This window comes from Thermobia domestica, unplaced genomic scaffold, assembly GCF_964235325.1.
Source record: "Thermobia domestica unplaced genomic scaffold, izTheDome1.hap1.1 HAP1_SCAFFOLD_1023, whole genome shotgun sequence".
In the NCBI taxonomy this organism is placed as follows: Eukaryota; Metazoa; Arthropoda; class Insecta; order Zygentoma; family Lepismatidae; genus Thermobia; species Thermobia domestica.
The window spans coordinates 18671-37477 of NW_027656733.1; the positions used below are offsets into that span (position 1 = coordinate 18671).

Here is an 18807-nt window from a genome sequence, read left to right on the forward strand (position 1 = left end):
GAAAGCGAAAAAGTAAAAATTATCTAAGTAACAAAGTTTATTGCGTTCGGGGGTGACCGCAGCGAAGCGGGGCGGGTTAACATAAATGACAGGCGATATAATGTTAACATTTACTGCAATCTTCTATGGTTTTTATCATATCACTTGAAAGCGAAAAAGTAAAAATTATCTAAGTAACAAAGTTTATTGCGTTCCGGGGTGACCGCAGCGAAGCGGGGTGAACGCTGCTAGTTTGTGTTAAATTGTGATTAATCAATATCTGTATGCACTAAAAAGTTCTTCAAGATTATGTTGTAATTTTTAAAATCTTAATTACTGAATTACTGTTAAGTGACTGAATAAATTATGACAGAATTAATTATACGACATTAGTACAAATGCTGTGCAGGTCTGATTTTCTTAATCGAAAAGGTCATATTTCGCTCTACTCGCTCTAAGAACTCTTGGCAGTTTCAGCAAAATGGTAGTTTTATTAGTAATATTTCTGAGCATAATGGCCTTCATCGGTGCCATTCACACTCGTACAGTGTTCTAGAAATATAAAAGAAACCGAAATGTAATAATTATCTGTCTAACTTTATAGTAAGTACGTAGTACACTATTAACTAGTCAATATTTCTAAGATTGTTTTAATTCTTGTTCAATTCATCATTTACACCTCTGATATCATAATTGACTGCTAAACTTGTTGTCTCCCAACGAAATGAATGAACGAACTGAAATTTCAGCTTAACCTCCAATGCTCATGCCTTTTAGGCTAAAGGAGACGGATTATTAATCGAAGTGAATTATCATGAAATTAAATTTTTGTGCTCTCCACGGGGAATCGAACCTGAGACCACGTGCACCTAAGAGCAGCAGGGAATTTTTTATTTCACAATGTAGAACGCATGGACAATATACATTATAGGCTATTTCACTAAGAGATATATCCTAACAACAAGATAATTATAATGAGAAATTTTAGTAGTTCTTTGTTAGCAACAATATTTACTGGTAAGTCATCTTAAAAACAATTATCTGATCTGCGTAAGTAGAGGAATGGATTTACTGGTTAAACGCTTATACAGAGTGTTTCAAAACAACATCGACAACGTTTGGGGGTGTGTGATTCCTGACGCTAAGATAAGACAAAAAGTATAGACCAACCTGGATGTAGAAATGCTTCCTTTCGGAGATATAGGCTACCGAAAACATGAAAAAAAAAAAGAACTTTAAAGGCCCATAGCTCCAAAACTATGGGACCTACCGAAGTCGGGTCAAGACTTCACTAAAGAACTAATATATGCTCTATCCAAAAATACATGTTTGAGAATCCTAAGGTACTCACATAACAATTTTTGTAGATGAAATTTTTCTAGGGGCATATAATCTGAAGTACTCACCAACTACCTCTATAAAAATGGTTGCGGAAGTACTGCAGGACTCTGAAACTTGGATATTTGGATAGGGCACATATTAGTTCCTAAGTGACGTTTTGACATGACTACGGTAGTTCCCATAGTTTTGGAGCTATTGGCCTTTAAAGTTAATTTTTTCATGTTTTCGGCAGCCTATAACTCCGAAAGGAAGCATTTCTGCACCCAGGTTGGCCTATACTTTTTGTCTTATCTTGGTGTCAGGAATCACCTCCCAAACGTTGTCGGTGTTGTTTTGAAACACATTGTATAGTAGACTACATTTAATTGTATCTAAATTTTCGATAAGAGAGCAATAAATTTTACCATTTCTCATTGAACCGAGGAATGTCGTTGGAAGCAATCAGGTAAGAAATTTAGCAGGTGTCCACTCACAGCAAACATTCGGATTGGGGCAGAAATAAACTTAATTTTTCTTTATTATTATTATTATTATTATTATTATTATTATTATTATTATTATTATTATTATTATTATTATTATTATTATTATACCCAGCACTTCAAAATAAGTACTCGTGTAAATTTTTGCAATTCGACTGCCACTGACTAGGCAGAAGGTATAAAAACTTCCACCCTTTATAAGATTTTTATTATAGTCTAGGCATTGGGGCTTAAAAATTGAAAAATGAAATGAAATCTTTAAGTTTTACGTCCCACGGTTATGTCGGTTAGGCTAAAAGAGACGGTGATGATGAGAGATGAGTGAAATGGTGGAATGAAGAAAGAGGGAGGAAACTTGAGAACCCCGAGAAAACCCACGAGCACGATGTTCGTCAGGCTTAAAAATTGAGCATCCGACATACGGGGTGGCCCATTTTAATCTTTCTACGGACATATCTCAAAAACGGTTGAACACAAATGAACCGAACAAAAACTCAAATAGGAAATACCATGGAGCACATCAAATGGTATTGTTGTGGTGCCCTCCAGGGCCGCCATTCATGGGGGCCCAGGGCTTAACTTTAAAATTTTAAATGGAAACATGGTTCGAGTGATACCTCGTTCGATAGATCTTCAAACACTACACAGAGCTGTGGCAAAATATTTTTCATATCGGTCACAATATTCAAAATGGCCACCAAGACATGGTGCCTGTATCAGATAAAACGTCCAGTACCACTAATATGAAAACGGTTGAAATGAATAACTAAATAGAAACTCAAATAGGAAATGCCATGAGACACATCGAATGGTATCGTCGCAGTGCCCCCAGGGCCGCTCTTCATGGGGGCCCAGGACCCAACTTCAAAATTTTAAATGGAAACATGGTTCGAATCATACCTCGTTTGATAGATCTTCAAACACTAAACAGAATTGTGCCAAAAGATTTTTCATATCGGTCACAATATTCAAAATAGCCACCAAGACATGGTGCCTGTATCAGATAAAACGTCCAGTACCACTAATATGAAAACGGTTGAAATGAATAACCAAATAGAAACTCAAATAGGAAATGCCATGAGGCACATCGAATGGTATCGTCACAGTGCTCCCAGGGCCGCCCTTCATGGGCGCTCATGGCCCAACTTCAAAATTTTAAATGGAAACTTGGGGCGAGTGATATCATTCGATAGATATTCAAATACCGTTTTCATTTTATGGGCACTGGACGTTTTATCTGCTACAGGTACCATGTCTTTTTGGTCGTTTTGAAAACAGATCCATATGAACAATCTCTTACCGCAGCGCTCTTTAGTTTTTAAAAATCTATCGAACATGGTGTCACTCACCACATGTTTCCATTTAAAACTTTGAAGTAGTGCCCTGGACGCCCATGAAGTGCGGCCCTGGAGGCACCATGAAAATATCATTCGATGTGTCCCATGGTATTTCCTATTTGAGTTTTTATTAGGTTATTTATTTCAACCGTTGGTACTGGACGTTTATCTGATACAGACACCATGTCTTGATGGCCATTTAAAAAACGATGACAAACATGAAAAATCTTTTGCCACAACGCTGTTTAGTGTTTAAGGATCTATCGAACAAGATAACACTCGACCCATGTTTCCATTTAAAATTTCGAAGTTGGGCCCTGACCCCTAATGAAATTCGGCCATGAGGGTCACTGCGACAACATCATTCGACGTGTCTCATGACACTTTCCTGTTTTACTTTTTATTCTGTTCATTTCTCTCCAACCGTTTTCATATTAAAGGCACTGGACGTTTTAACTGATACAGGGACCATGCCATTTTGAAAACGGTGACCCATATGAAAAATGTTTTACCACAATACTTTTTAATATTTAAAGATGTATCGAACGAGGTATCACTCCACTCATGTTTCCATTTAAAATTTTAAAGTTGAGCCCTGGGCCCCCAAGAATAGCGACACTGTGGGACATCGCGACAACACCATATGATGTGTCCCATGGCATTTCCTATTTGAGTTTTTGTTTGGTTCATTTATGTTTAACCGTTTTCTAGATATCTCCGAGGAAATATTAGAATGGGCCACCCTGTATACCCATCACTGATCACTAGGCTTCGGATTTTTGCATATTTGCATGTTTTTTTCCTGATGTGATATTGATATGCTCTTTAAACAGAAATTCGTTTCAGGTGTTTTGGGGTAAAATAACAGAGTTTTATAGTGCATATATTTGCATATTTCGGAGGTTAGTGCATGTTTATGTCGTTACTGCATATAAATGCATATCTAAAGGAACAACCAAATTGATAATTTTTAACGTCCAACAACTTTCCTCATAAATGGAATTTCAAGTTTCTAATATAAATTAGACTCAAGAACTTAAAATGGTTGATTGTTGTCGGTTTAGAATATCTTCCAAGGTCATGTGAAAAAATAACAAAAGGGTGAGTGATTCATCTTCCCGGCAATGATGCGTGACTGTCACCTTTTTGAAAGAAGATATAAATAACGGTGTCAAGTCACCCACAACAAAATTTCCAGGTCATCCATCTCAGAAGTAAAAGTTGTTACTGTTGTGTGTGTGTAGATTTGAAATTGTGGCAGTATAAGAATGCCAAAAGAAAAATCTGGGTCCATTTAGTTGTAGTGCGACATCTTCAAATTCGAATTTTAACTAGCTCAGAATTTTGTCCAATTTTTGTCCACCCAAGAAAGAAATTTGTACCATTCAAATAAACGAGGGGGGGGGCATTTCAAAATTTGTCCTCATCGATCACCTGTAGTGCGGCATCTTAAAACTTGAATTTTAACTACCTCAGAATTTTGTTCAATTTTTTTGTCCTTTTTAGTCCACCCAAGAAAAAAATTTGTACCATTCAAATAAACGAGGGAGGACCGTTTCAAAATTTCGGCCACTTCAATCACCTGTAGTGCGACATCTTAAAATTCGAATTTTAATTAGCTCAGAATTGTGTCGGATTTTAAACATTTTAGTACCACCAAGAATAAATTCTGCACCATTGAAATAAACCAGGGACGGTCATTTAAAATTTGGCCACTGAAATTATCTGTACTGAGACATTTTCAAATTCGAATTTCAGCTATCTTGATGGTACAAAAATCTACAAAAAATAGGGAAAATTCTAAACTAGTTAGAATTCGAATTTAAAGATGTCACACTACTGGTGATTGAAGTGGCCAAAGTTTTGAAATGGCCCTGTTTTGTTAATTTGAATGGTACAATTTTTTATGGTACAAAAATGTAAGGAAATTGGGCAAAATTCTGAGCTAATTAAAATTCAAATTTGAAAATGTCGCACTACAGGTGATCGAAGTGGCCGAAAATTTAAATGGCCCTCCCTCGTTTATTTGAATGGTACATTTTTTTCTTGGGCGAACAAAAATGGACAAAATTCTGAGCCAGTTAAAATTCGAATTTGAACATGTCGGACTACATATGATCGAAGTGGTCGAAATTTGTAAAAGGCCCTCTTTAATAATTTGAATGGTATAATTTTTTTCTTGGGTGGACAAAAATCGGACAAAGGTGTCGCACTACAACTAAATGGGCTCGAAAAATCTTCTAGAAGTTATCTTCTAAAGCAATAGATTGAAGCTGAGAAACGTTAACAATTCAACATGAAAATATATTTTGAAAAGTGTAATACTTTCGAGTAAGTAAGCTTGTTTTCAGAAAAGGACATTTCTATTTTGTTCGACAGCAAAAGCTCAAACTTCAGCAACTTTTTTCTCTTCTTATATTTTCATAGCAGTTTCAAGTCTGGTAAAAAGTTTACGCAAGTATGAAACAGCCTAGATGTAGCTTTCTTTTTGCATACTTGACAGAGTTCATCCCAAAGAAACCGTTGAAAAATGTATTTCGGGAATAAATGAACAACCTTTTCAAAAATGAGCTCTAAATATGAGAGTATTTAAATATAAGCTTATGTGGCTTCATACACACCTCTGTCTCCAAACGTAAATTCCCTACTAAGTCTTCAGTTATGTTTTCGATAACTTTCCCTTCTTCCCATTTATTCCTTGTTCAAATAACTTTATTCCATTTAAATGATCAATATTATAGTCTAAATTGTAAATTATTGCCGTTTGAGAGGACAATGTTACGGCAGCAGAAAATTGATACAAAAAGTAATTTCAAGTGGATTTATTTTCTTTTAAACAAGAACATAAGGGTTTTTAATATAGACTTCTATTACAGTAAAAATTGCCTTCAACAGACCCTTTATTAAACGAACATTTATTTTAAACGGAAATATTTCACGATCCTATGAATTTAAAGGTAAAACAAAATGTGTTAAATTCTCTTGATTAGGCGGAACCTGTGCTGCGAGCAACGGATATTAAAATACACTTTTTAACAGAAATTTTCAAGTTCCGTAATACAGTGTTTTTTTTTTTTTTTTTTTTTTTTAGACATTCTGTGAGAGGTTAGGTATATGAACTGCGTTGTCTGTAAAGATCTTCGTTTACTTGTCACCCTACACATTTACTCTTAGTCCACCACCATGTAAGGCCCTAGATACCGTGCGAACTTTTGAACGAAGTGCAATTTACATAGTTATCTGCAAATATCAATAACGCGTTCTCTAGCTGCTCTAGAGACAGGAACAAGGAGCATAATATACACAATAGATCAAAAGGGAGCCAAAAGTAGAGGGAGGAGCGCTAAAAAGGGCATACAGGGTGTCTACTAAAATTCCAAAATGAAATTTCGTGACCTTTCCTTTATCAAACCATAAAATTTCGGAACATTCTCAAGAGCGAAGTTGGATGCGAATTAGGCCGAATTTTCATGCGTGCGATTTGGTAACGATTTTGTAGCGTCTAAAGCTGACCATAGACATCTTTGGCTGTGAATTTTGATGTTTTGTAGAACAAAATTTTCCAGTATGTATGTATATTTGTACAGATTTAAAAAAAAAATCGTGACCCAAAAGCTAAATTTATTGACTTTCGTGACCGTTTTCTCATTTCGGGACTTTCGGGACTTTCGTGACCGATAGACACCCTGGCATAGCATCTACTTCTTGTCTTGGCCTTTGAAACCGTATGTGGGCTTTTTTTTTGTTTACTGTAAGTTTTATATGTATTAATTCGTAACATAAATAAATAATTGAATACGTTAGGCCTATATACAACATTTTATTTTATCTCACTATGTCCATTATATGTATGTACCTTATTTATTTTTCTAAGCATAGAGCTATCTTGGTTAACTTTGAAACCTTTAACGGAAATATTTGCGAGTCCTGTTCAATTTCGGTAGGCAGGTTTTATTATGTGCTTATGCCAGAAATGTTTATTTACTTCTCTTAGTATATTTATTCTTTATTCACAGATACTTGGCACATTATTTGTGAAACAATGACGGATCCATGATATGATCAAGGGAGGGGCTAAAACCATAGTTTGCAGCTTTACCCAGTGTTAAGCAGGATTGAAATACATTTTATCCAGTTTATACCTGAGCGTCAAAGGGGGCCCGCCTGTATATATATATATATATATATATATATATATATATATATATATATATATATATATATATATATATATATATATATATATATATATATATATATATATATTATATATATAAGATGTATTTTAATTTAACATACTGACTGTGAACTGTTTGAACCCACAGAAACCAAATTTATTTAAGAAGCCTTGGACGCTTGCGGAGCTGAAAACATTAAAAGCGACCTTGCTTTTATCAATACTCATTTCAGTTCATAACGAGGTTAGAAGAGCGATGATTAGGACTTTGCAGTGCATTTGAGCTGTTTGATTCAATAACGAAGCAGACGCCCAGAAGACCAATCGGAGAAGCATTTCTTCGAAACGCACATTCAATAAACGCGAAAAATTCTGGCATAAAATTCTTGTCTAATGTGAATAAAGTGTTCCTGGGAACAACGACGCACGGATTTCAGATTTATCGGGAAGTAACATTGTTTCTTTGAAATACTGTCCCTTAACGACCCGTGACACGGAAGGAACATTTTCCATGTACAGTAATGTTTTAACAAATAAAGGAACGTTTTAGCAAGAAAACACCGAAAACTACATAGTTGTATATTGTAGCATGAATGCATCATTGTTATACACAAATATAGAATATGTAGTTTAAGTAATACAGCCTTTTTCTCTAAAGATTAAAAAAAATCCTCATTTAACTTTAGCTTTTGATTGGTGCATATTTACAATTTTTAGTGCATATTTGCATATTTTCAGTGCATATTTTCGTAATTTTTAGCGCATATTTGCATGCATATTTTGCCGTTTTTTAGTGCATATCGATCCGAAGTCTACTGATCACAAATACGCCGGATACCAGAAAAAAATACATTACGGGAGAGGAGGGGGTGGAGGGGAAAGCCGAAATTTCAGCCGTTTCTATTACTAACTATATCTCCGTAATCATTGGTGCTAGAGCATCCAAATTTCTTGAATTTTGTTTGTCTAATTGTCTTCTACAGTTTATTGTTAGTGTATTTTTGTGCTAAATATAATGGTTTTCTTGTTATTTTCATTTTTACTCAGTATTGGTTGCGTGTGACATCAGTTTTCTAGCCGCAGATTCTTTACAGATCGAATTCGGAAAAATGTTTCCTCTAAACGTTTTTCGTCATTTTATACTCTTTCAAAAAATGTATACTTATATTAGCGTACGACTAATAGTGCTCGAGTTATAAGTAACTTTATTCTCTCGTGTGCGAAAGTGATCACCGCACGGCCGAAGATTTAATTTCCCACGAACTGCAGATATTAGCACCTGATGATGATTAATATATAATCTTGTCTGCCTGCAAGTATTTAATCCTGATGATTAAGTCTTCTATGATCTAATTAAAGGTACTTATTTTTGATATCAATTGAGTTTTTTTCTTTTTCTTTCTTTTTTTTTTTTGGCAACAATGAAAAGAAAACTTTCGCTAGTACACATTATGAGAAATTAGCAAATCTGTTTCTTTATACGTGTCTCTGAAACCTTCTAAAACACGCATAAACGTACCTTCATACTTTCTATAACATGAATAGAAAGCAAATGATGCTTTCTATTCATTTTTCAGAAAAAATCTTGCTTTGACAAGGGATGTTTTTGCTACAATTCCTTCGATTTATGTACTACAATGGTACGGAACGAAATAGAGTAGGAACCAGGTTCCTAATTGTCTTCCAAGAGGGAATCATGAACAATATGCCATTCATTATATATATATATATATATATATATATATATATATATATATATATATATATATATATATATATATATATATTACCACCTTTCCCTCTTAATACTTACTGTAACGGTAAGAGAAAAAGCATGAAATACGATATGGCTAACATACTTTATAAATGATCAATTTTTAAACTGTTAAATCTTGTTTACAGAAGAAGCACTCTCTTCTTATTGAGATTGTGTACAGCTGCTATAATACAATAAACCTATAATAAGAAACGTAATAGAAGGAAACCATATGCTTAAGAAATCTCTACACAAGAGAACAAATTATTAGATTTCTAGAATTAGTTCTCAGCAATGTTATATCGATCTTATATCTCGAATAAATAAATAAATTTTGTGATGTCTTTAAGGCATCATTCAGTCTTCTTTGTCACTCTGTTCATTAACTGATATTGAGTTTTTACATTCACTCGGACACCTACACATTGGAGTGCAAAAGAAACCGCGATTCTTACATTTGCATGCCAAACTTGCATAGACAGCTACACATGGTCATCTCTAAACAAGCCTTGCGAATATCTTCGAGTGTTTTCAAAACTGGCTTTAGAATTTGATCCTACAAGTACCATCTGAAGTTTTCTGGCCTTGGTAGATCGATGTCACACTTATCAGCGTTTTCCCAAATTGCTGTTTGGTATCTCTAGTTGAAGGTAATCTCTCCAGGCTGCATTTCCCTAAAAGTAGGAGCCTAGCGTCATCAAAAGTCTTAGCATTAACCTTGCAGAGCTTTGTGAAAAAGAGTTCTGCAGATTCAATAGCGCTTGCTGATAAAGAAATCTGTCCTAGGGAAAATAAAAGGTCATAGTTATCTGAGTAAGTAGACCATAAGTAGATATTGCATTGCTGGAATTATCACCTTGAAAACTCTTTGTTGTTGTTTCCTTTAATTTATAAGATCAGAAGACTGTTAGGTCAAACTTCGGGATTGATGATCAAAATCTTGAAGGAAAGCATGAAGAAGCAAATTCTGGAATGATACTTCATGCAGTGAATCACAATTCAGAAAGAATTGTTGTGATGAGTAGAGACATGATGTATTCCTGCTGTTGATAAACCATTATGACAGAATTTCTTGTAAAGAATTGTACATGATGGCAGGGACTTCAAAGACAAGAAGATTCCAGTTCACCACTTTTGCCACTAGTTATCTGTGAATGAGAAGAGAGGTATAATGGCTTACCACGTTCTACTTGGATGCGATATAACTTATATTCAGTTGGAACATCAAAGAACTGGTCTACTTACCCAGAATACTGTGAACTTTTATTTTTCCTAGGACAGATTCCTTTATTAGCAAGCGCTATTGAATCTGCAGAACTCTTTTTCACAAACCTCCTTAAGGTTAATGTGAACACCTGTGATGAAGATAGTCTCCTAGTTTTAGGAAAATGGAGAGATTACCTCCAACTAGTGATGCTCCGAAACAACATATAAAGAGATTCCAAACCAAACAGCAATTTGGGAAAACGCTGATAAGTGTGACATCGATCTACCAAGGCCAGAGGACTTCGATTCGTACTTGGAGGACCATATATATATATATATATATATATATATAATGAATGGCATATTGTTCATGATCCCCTCTTGGAAGACAATTTGGAACCTGGTAACCTGGTTCCCACTCTATTTCGTTCCGTACCATTGTAGTACATAAATCGAAGGACTTGTAGCAAGAACATCCCTTGTCAAAACAGGATTTTTTCAGAAGAATGAATAGGAAGCTGCATGATTGTGCATGTTTTAGAATGTATCAGAGACACGTATAAGGAAACAGATTTGCAGAGTTTCTCATAGTGTGTACTAGAGAAAGTTTTCTTTTCATTGTTCAGAGAAATTTTGTTTTGACAAGGGTTATTTTTGAAAAAAGAGAAAAAAAGAAAAAAGGAAAAAAGAAAAAGAAAAACTCAATTGATATTAAAAATGAGTACCTTTAATTAGATCATAGACAGACTTAATCATCAGGATTATATACTTGCAGGCAGACAAGCAGAGGCGGATCTAGAAGGTACAAACTGGGGGATCAGCCAGACCTCAAACTATGATACGTATATCATGAGTTAAGTGTAAGCTTTAAAATTATATATCGGGTGTTGCAAAATAAGTGTTACAACTCTTGGGAGGTGACTCCTGTCACTGAGACAAGAAAAAAAGTTCTCTTCAATTTTCTGCTATCGGACATAGTTTCAGATCTACAAGGTGCCGAAAGCGTGGGAAAATGACTTTCGGACGCCAATAGTTCGGAAACTATCCAACATAAAGAGGGCGGGTAAAAAATTCACTGAAGAAGTCATACCTGGTCTATTAAATTTTGCATGTTTCACAATCCTACCGTGCACGCGCAAGGGATTCCCCAAAGGAACGTATGGAGTCTCGGATAATCTGCCAAATGAAACTTGATTAAATGGATATGAATTGATAGGCTTTCTACCAGGTAACAATAATTCGTTTGTCTTAAGTCGTTATCTAGAACGAATACAAAATGGCGGACACCTTTATGCCCGTTGTGTGTGGTTGCATAATCGCCAGGAACGGATGCTGGCCAACAGTGACGTTCTGAGTATTAATTGTAGCGAATTTGTACTCAAATGCTCTAGAAAGACATCTGGAGTGTCAGTAGAGCATAAGAGATGAAGCAGGGTGATTCACATGTGTGGAAACACTTAACGAAAAATGCCAAGAAATGCACTCATACTCAATAAACGTGAGTTCAAAGCGTCGGAAATGTAAGAATTAGCGTCAAGAACATGAAAACCATTGCCAATTCACCAATAATACCCCTCAAACCAATGCAATATGATCTGCACGGTTGCATACCAATAAGGATACAACAACTGAGGCCAAGTTCAAATTGTGCAATGGACTCACAAAGAAACTAGGTAAACTAAAGGAATGTCACTAGTGGGATCGCATGATCGATATTGAAATGTGGCCAATGTGTGTGTTGATATCAACATGTAGCTAATGGACAAATGTCAACATGTCGCACTACTGCTGGGACACCATCTCACGTGCGAAAACTAGGAAAATAACGTTGTACATTCTGCTATTACATCTGGTGCACCTTTTGGTAGAACGTAACTAGAACACTATTGTATCAATGTCCCTCTTTGTTTGGGACATTGTCCCACAGTCGACACATATGGAAAGAAATCTCATAATGCATGGTTCAAATTCTGATAGAGCGTGAAAATAACAAACTTGTATCATGTCCCACGTCTTCTGAGACATATGACGTACTCGAAATATAGGAAAACACCTCCAGAAATTCGTCTTACACACAGTGCACATCCCAAGACAAAGACGAAAATGAACCGATTTGGCACATTTAACACTACAGCTGGAACACCATAGATATGGAAAATAAAACGACATGAGAAATAAAAAGAAACGTCTTAAAGCTCTGATTGTTTACAACTGTGCAGTAGAAGTAACAAAATGAAACACACAAGTATGTCGGGAGGCTGTACAAGAGGGCTTGCCAAAGTGGGTACTCTTCAAAGAAATGAATACAGAGAAAGTGAGGCTCCTTCGAACCTCAGGGCTAGAGCGCTCGCTTTTGCTCGCGTGGTCGCAGTTTCCAATCCTACTGGGAGCCCACGGCCTCAGATTCAAGACCCGAGTAGTTATTTTCCTATTTTTCGCACGTGGGACGATGTCCCGGCAGTAGTGCGACATGTTGGCATTTGTCCATTAGCTACATGTTGATATCAACACACACATTGGCCACATTTCAATATCGATCATGCGATCCCACTAGTGACATTCCTTTAGTTTACCCAGTTTCTTTGTGAGTCCATTGCACAATTTGAACTTGGCCTCATCCTTATTGGTATGCAGCCATGCACATCATATTGCATCGGTTTGAGGGAATATTATTGGTGAGTTGGCAATGGTTTTCATGTTCTTGACGCTAATCCTTACATTTCCGACGCTTTGAACTCACGTTTATTGAGTATGAGTGCATTTCTTGGCATTTTTCGTTAAGTGTTTCCACACATGTGAATCACCCTGCTTCATCTCTTATGCTCTACCGGCACTCCAGATGTCTTTCTAGAGCATTTGAGTACAAATACGCTACAATTAATACTCAGAACGTCACTGTTGGCCAGCATCCGTTCCTGGCGATTATGCAACCACACACAACGGGCATAAAGGTGTCCGCCATTTTGTATTCGTTCTAGATAACGACTTAAGACAAACGAATTATTGTTACCTGGTAGAAAGCCTATCAATTCATATCCATTTAACCAAGTTTCATTTGGCAGATTATCCGGGACTCCCTACGTTCCTTTGGGGAATCCCTTGCGCGTGCACGGTAGGATTGTGAAACATGCAAAATTTAATAGACCAGGTATGACTTCTTCAGTGAATTTTTTACCCGCCCTCTTTATGTTGGATAGTTTCCGAACTATTGGCGTCCGAAAGTCATTTTCCCACGCTTTCGGCACCTTGTAGATCTGAAACTATGTCCGATAGCAGAAAATTGAAGAGAACTTTTTTTCTTGTCTCAGTGACAGGAGTCACCTCCCAAGAGTTGTAACACTTATTTTGCAACACCCGATATAAATAATAACTTAAATTATTTTTATCACAAAAATTGGGTGAGCCCAAGGCCCCCGGCCCGTAGCTAGATCTGCTACTGAGTACGTCCAAAGCTCACACCATAAGGGAGGGGCAGCCAATTCAGGTAACTCGTTCTGGTAACTCGTAACTGGTTCTCGTAGAGAAGAGATACTCCGTTCTGGAAGCTTTCTCATTAGTTAAAAGCTATGCTGAAGTGGGTTGTGATGGTAACGACTAGTCATCACTGCCCTTGGCTACCTTGGTAGAGTAGAGAGAAGTACGGCTTGTACGTATATCAGTCTCTGAGTCAGCGTTGCTAATCATACTGATTTCTCAGTAGATCTGAATTTTCATCCACTGATAGAATATAAGAATAATAAATCTTCTGCTATTTACATTAGTCTGCAATCTTAGATGATTGGCTTTTCGCTGCAAAAAGGATCCTTTAGAGACTGAAAGATCCTTACAATGAATTCTATATATAATGTATTGATTTTGTATTGCCTATATTCACTAATTAAAAAGCAGACACAGGTGAAGATTCCCAGATTTTTCATTTTACGAGAGCTAACGAGAAGTGCGCGACGAAGTTTTGCCCTGACCCACTTCCACATATCGTATAGCGATGAAATTTTGCATGCGTAACCCTGCATATCTATGTAGGTCAGGTAGTAATGCACAGCTTGTAACTCTGCATCGTTGCTGTGTTATAGATCCCAACGTAAAATAAGGTGTAGTAGTCCAAAATCTAATACTGCACCTCAGAAAGCAGCTGTGTGGACATATAATAAGAACGCATGCCCTACGGAATAACTTCGAGAGGTTTTTAGATAACTTCACATACCAGCAGACATGTATGGAAGTTGTATTCATTGTAGAATACCAAGTATTTTCAAAAGAACATAATGTAACTGCACAACAGCAAAATTATTGCTTTGAAATATTTTCTATTATACAATGGACCAACAAACTATAAAACCTTCCTGGGGGATTTCTCGGTACTGGGAATCTGTCATTATATAACGAATGAGAAAATCAACAAGAATAGTTTATATCACTTGTTTGTATCACAGAAAAATAATACGGAAAATTGACAAAATTATACTCGTATTTCCATGAAAATCAATTATTATGAATCTTGTCAAGACTATAAAATACATATTATATATATATATATATATATATATATATATATATATATATATATATATATATATATATATATATATATATATATATACAGGGTGGTAGGTAACTCCACCGACAAACTTGGGGAGGTAATTCCTTATATGAAATGAAAGAAAAAAGTTCTTATAAATATAGGTCAAAAACGTCTCATTTCAGAGTTATGAACCGCCGAAAATTCGAAAAAACGTTTCGAAACGCCCTGCCTTAGAAACTATAGGACCTATAACAAGCGGTTTAAGGAATTACACAGGAACTAGTATGTGAACTATCTAAATATCCATGTTTTACCATCCTCCTTTATCGGCGAAACGAACGCGTTATTAGTACTTAAAGGAGTATCCCTATTCCTCAATTTCCTTTTTACAGTTCGTTTCGCCGATAACGGAGGATGGTAAAACATGGATATTTAGATAGTTCGCATACTAGTTCCTTTGTAATTCCTTAAACCGCTTGGGATCGGTCCTGTAGTTTCTAAGGCAGAGTGTTTCTAAACGTGAATTTTCGAATTTTCGGCGGTTCATAACTCTGAAAGGAGACATTTTTCGTCCCATGTTCATTAGAACTTTTTTCTTTCATTTCATATAAGGAATCACCTCCCAAAGTTTGTCGGTGGAGTTACCTACCACCCTTAGTTACCCACCTACCTTCCTTATTTTGAGAGGATTTACACTAAAGATTTCCCGAAGGAAGATCACTTAATTACAATTAGACATTCTGGTCGACAGAGCGGTGAGCGGGTCCTGGCCACAAGTGAAACTAACATCAAAACATATCTTGCCAGCAGGGTTACCAACTACAGAATATGTTTCAATAATCTGCGTTCCAAGTAAAATACCATCCACGCATTTTTGTTTAATCGAATGTCGTATGAAATGTACGATAACTTTGAAATATTATTCAGTTCATTATTAATTTAATAATGTGCAATATTATTAATAGGCCTACTGTGTTTAGAGGGAATTCGATAAATTTAGTCGGATAACTGGTAATTGATGGACAATTGGAGTTTTCGCCAGTAACATTGATTTATAGTCTGTAGTTCGCAGAACAATAGTTTATATTGAATCCAGGATTCATAGAATTAATAGAAAAACTAGGACTAATAGAAGAATCTAGGATTTGAACCCGAGATTTCAGCGATTTTGCAACCAGAATGTTAAATGCTAACTTTTATTTGTTCTACCAATTATACATACCGAGTACACAAAACACAACTCGATACCAATTACGGACACTAATGAGAATGAGATATCTACGCAGAGTTCATAAGACCGGATTATGGAATTTCGAATGTTTCCACGAAAAGTATGATAAGGAACTGACAGGTGTTTCTAATTCACCGAAATATGCGAGGTGCATGCATTAACCTCACCACCTGAATATTCCTTTTAACCTCTGCTTCATGTGTTATCTACTCCAGATATTTCCTTTGTTTCCGGTAAAGAACCAGAAAGAAAGACAAAATCAGTCGGCAGTCAAATCATAGTAAAATCTAACAGGTTTACAGAAATGATACACTTCAGTATTACATACATTACACTTACGTTTTGCAGAAGCATTTTTCGAACGCTGCTTATTATAAAGAAATTAATTTCAATTTATTATGGTAACATACAGCTAGCAGCGTAGTAAATTCTTACGATGATATTGGCGAGAAATGTTCGCGGATTGCTGGGCAAGAAAAGTTTGTAACGCCTCCGTTCTTTTTCAAATAGCTAATAATAACAAGGTGACCAGAATTTTCACTTGCGAAAACGGGACGCATAGGAGTCGGCTACGGGGGGAAGGGGGATATCTGACTTCCAGATTGCATTTTGGGACTCAGCAGTGTTCTCAATTTACAAAATACACAAGTAAGAGTGATAACACACCGTTTCTAACTTTACGTGTACCACACAACAAATAGTGGTTCCCGATTGCAAGTTCTACCCAACAATTCTTTTAACTGGTTGAACACTCAGAATTCCCACTCAATTCCCACTTGAACCACGAACACTCAATTCCCATTTGAAAATCCAGAAGTTCTAGACACGGTTGAAACTTCCCAATGAGTGTTGGTACGGAAGAGAGTAGAATTTGCATTGACGATTTATATTTTGAATAATAATTACGGGACACCTAGGTCATTTTTACTTAAAAACGGGACATTTAGGCGTCCCGTTCGAGAATCAGATAAAAACGGGACAACGGTTGGAAAAAAGGGACTGTCCCGGCTAAAACGGGGCGTCTGGTCACCTTGAATAATAATAACTTTTCAAAATGAATTAATCTCAACAATGTTATTAGGGCTAAACAAATGAGAGATTTGTTTGCTTTCATTATTGCAATGTTAAAGTAAGCTCACTTACTGTCGCCTATGTTAATGCCCTGATGTTACAATAATAGATTATAAGTTTGTTTCAAGCCACCATTATGTAATGTTTTATGTAAACAAATCCGAACTTATAATTGTTTTATTTACATTGAATCGATGAGTTTTCATAAAATCAGTGTCAAATTGTGTTTAGGTTCTTTGGCTTTGAGAGGCCTCTAAAAGTGTGAGGCGCTGGGTCATAACCCACCGCTTGCGATGCCACTGACACAAGTAATAATAATAATAATAAATTATTTTATTTTCAAATGGTCATGCCGTGTTGTTTAATGTTCGAAGGAAACACAAGTTTTTATTTCTGAAATAATAAAAATTGATATATTATGAAATATAATATATGATATATTATGAATTGAATTATTTCTGAAATAATAATTATTTCTGTATGCCGATCGTCGCACCTTATGGAGTAACGCCATCGTTCGCGTATATAGATTTTTTTCTAAAACACCATTTTATCTCTAATCCAAACAATAAATCCATTCACCTATAGCCACACCACTCCTACCGATTGCACCGAAACAACAATGAAAGGAGTAGGGTTGACATTTTAAAAATAACCAGTAAAAAAGAGAAGAAAAAAGTTATAGCTAAAAATGTATTATTGTTTCATTTTTCTAACGGGAGGGGGGCGATTGAGGCAGGGGCAGATCCAGGACGGACTTCTGGGGGGTCGGTGGGTTGTAATACTGCTACTTAGAGCTACTTTTAAGAGCTCCGAACTCTGGGATGGGTTTAGCACCTTTAAAATCACTATCTGCTACCATATAAACAAAAGATACTAGCGACCTCAGGAAAAAGGAGCCAGCGCTTGGTCGCACTGTAAGTAGTATTTTTACTTTATTTAGAAATTGAGTTAATAGTCTAGGCATCAACTTGACAAAACTGCTTTCCTTTTCGAGTTTAAGGGCAAATCATGTAACAATTTGACGTCCGATATTTTCTGAATATATACTTATGACCAATCACAAAAATGCCGGATGCCAGAAAAAGACCTTACGGGAGGGGAGGAGGTGGAGGGGAAAGACGAAATTTTAGCCGTTTCTATTACTATTACTCCGTAACCATTGGAGCTAGAGCATACAAACTTTTTCCATTTTGTTTGTCTAATTGTCTTCTACAATTGAGGAGCTCAGCGCAAGAGTGGTCTAACCCACATTTTGTTAGTTTTGAGAAAATTAAACCTAAAGTTGAGAAAGTCTGGTTTTTCATGATAAAGAGAAAACGTTTCTGTACTTGGTCAGGTTGTTAGCAAGTAATCTCTTTATCATGTGAGAAACATTGTTTTGTCATTTTCGTTGATAAGGTGCTGAAATAGATGCAGAATGATTCCTGAAACCTCTGTATGTCGGGTTAGACCAGTTTTGCACCGAAGTGCTGCACTTGTCAGGTGTTTGTGTGCAAGAATGGTCTATCCCAAATTAATACCGTGAAGACTAAAAAAAGGTACTATTTACCAATGTATATTGCATATGTTATGAACATAGGAGGAAATACGGCAATATCGCTGAGGAGGGTGCATTTGGGGCGGTGGTCAAACTGATAACGTACTATAAAAGTATATGAAGCTATTGTACACATTTTGTACTGAAGCCTTCGGAGGTAGTGCC

At 36.2% G+C, this 18807-nt stretch overlaps 1 protein-coding gene across 1 annotated transcript in view; it reads left to right on the plus strand.

The window, feature by feature from the left end:
* LOC145677546 (acyl-CoA desaturase-like) overlaps positions 1–18807 on the plus strand; it is a gene marked incomplete at its 5' end in the record, with an annotated part of 31873 nt that overhangs the window by 560 nt on the left and 12506 nt on the right. The gene's annotated exons all lie outside the window — the stretch shown is intronic.